Genomic DNA, 2,175 nt, shown 5'->3' with positions numbered 1-2,175 from the left:
CCACAAAAAAAAAAAAAAAAAAAAAAACCAGATGTAATACGTCTTGTGTACTCCTTATGTTGAATAAGTGTTTCAAATGAATCGCTTCTTTCTTTTCCGATATTCTACCTCTCCTACCCTGACGGTTGAAGGCATGGGTTGCTGTGCACATTTAGATCCTGATGGTATGCCTCTTCTCCCCCTCAGTTTGCCTCACAAGGGCTGAGTGCACCCCGCTTGCCAACAGCGCTCGGCAGACCGGATGGTCACCCATCCAAGAGCTAGCCCAGCCCGACAGCGCTTAACTTCGGTGATCTGACGGGTAACCGGTGTTACCACTGCGGCAAGGCCGTTGGCAAATAACATTCGTTTACTTTAGTAAAACTCTTTAATACCGAATACTTAACTTGGCTGCAATCCGCGTCTACATGTATTACAGTATATTTAGTACTGTCACCGAACATGTGATAACTGTTCATTACTTTGAATAGCACTGAAAAACTGTCACACATCTCTGTACAGTTAACTATAAACTTTGGTACACAATTCTGAGAAACAATACCAACACTGCTGGATCTGAGTTGTGACGATGCTGCTATCATAGTTGGCCGCCAAAGAGTGAGGCGAGCGGCGCTGAGCCCTGACGTAAGTAGACTTCCATTAGCGGCGCCGTACCTAATCTCTTGAGGCCCCGTCTTGTCCTCAGAATTTTGTTAAGGACTTTGTGACGTAGACGATATATTTTTTGTCTACAGTAACTCGGACTGTAACGTATATGCTTATTTTATTAAATTAAAAGATCACTTATTCGAAACACAATAACCGTCTCCCCTTGCGACGCATAAGTTTAAAATTCGATTCAAAAGTACCTACAACCTTCCTGTGTAACGGTGCAGAAGCGTGGTGCCCTGCGACGTCACCCTCGGGCTCAGCGAGGCTTCAAACAGTAAGGTGTCGGAAAAAAGGCCACACCTCGCTGTAAGGTGAGTTAATGATGTCACTTTTGTCACCAAATTTCAGCACAAATCTCTCCGCCACTGTGGACGTGTCATACAATAGGAAGATCCTCACAGCTCCTCTTACCAACACTGCACCCTTTCTTTTGACGTCTCAGCGATGAAGGTCAATAGGAGGACATCCAGCGCTGAAATGACGTGATTCTCTTATGAATGGCCGAACAAAAAAGAACACTTACGATACACTACCACTTAGGGACCCTAGTCGCTTTCATTCACGCACATGTTAATGTTTCACAGGCGAGTGATCACGCCACAGGAGGGTGGAAGACAGGATGGATGAAAAGAGAGTGCCACAAACAAACTAGGAGTATGCCTTGCTGCTTCAGATCACGTTAAAAATTTTTCGAATGGTTTTTGAACGGTACCTAGTGGTTCCAACCAGTACACAAGAGCAGAAGCTACGGTCGCGCTGCACTCCAAAGGCGTGCGATCGCGTTCAATGGCGATGCAGCCCCACATTCTGTTCAGAAGGGTTGAGGAGGAGGAGGAGATAAGTGTTTAACGTCCCGTCGACAACGAGGTCATTGGAGACGGAGCACACGCTCGGATTAGGGAAGGATGGGGAAGGAAATCGGCCGTGCCCTTTCGAAGGAACCATCCCGGCATTTGCCTGAAGTGATCTAGGGAAATCACGAGAAGGGTTGAAGCGCCCGAGGGTGCCAACAGGTTGTCAAGAACACCTGCCTGTTTCTCATCACACTGTGAAATGTCATTTTCGACCGGGAAGTGTGTGGTAATCAACGTCCCAAGGAAGTGTGTGGTTTCATTGACGCCCTTGATGCCCCTGGGGCCAATTCGTGCCGGTTCTTAGGGGCGGGGTGCTTTAAATGTTTCCGTCGGCCACCCGTAAGAAACGGTGTCACCGTTCTGATCTCAATTCCTAAGACGTCGGAAGAAGTGGTGATACGTGGCTACGAGGGGCTGTGGCGACCTTCTCATTGTGTGACGCGACCACGGTGGCGTTGAGCGGAATTGTGACGAAATTTTGTGCCAATGTGACATCATTAACCTACCTTGCAGCTCACATAAACTTCTGATGATTGGCCTTGCAGTTTGAAACGTCGGCGAGCCTGGGAGTGACACAACAGGGCGCTATACTTTTTGACTTATACAGATGAAGGTTGTAAGCAATTTGGAGCCAAATTTCAAACTTAGGCGCCGCAGTGGGAGTAAGTTC

The 2,175-nt window shown here is 47.5% G+C and overlaps 1 pseudogene; it reads right to left on the bottom strand.

Moving 5' to 3' along the window:
- Positions 1 to 217: 217 nt before the first annotated feature.
- On the bottom strand, positions 218 to 336 carry LOC126208875 (5S ribosomal RNA; annotated as a pseudogene).
- Positions 337 to 2,175: the final 1,839 nt, after the last annotated feature.

Source organism: Schistocerca nitens, chromosome 1 (genome assembly GCF_023898315.1).
Source record: "Schistocerca nitens isolate TAMUIC-IGC-003100 chromosome 1, iqSchNite1.1, whole genome shotgun sequence".
Lineage (NCBI taxonomy): Eukaryota > Metazoa > Arthropoda > Insecta > Orthoptera > Acrididae > Schistocerca > Schistocerca nitens.
Note: the sequence above shows the minus strand (reverse complement) of the source record. Positions and strands in the feature narration are given on the sequence as shown.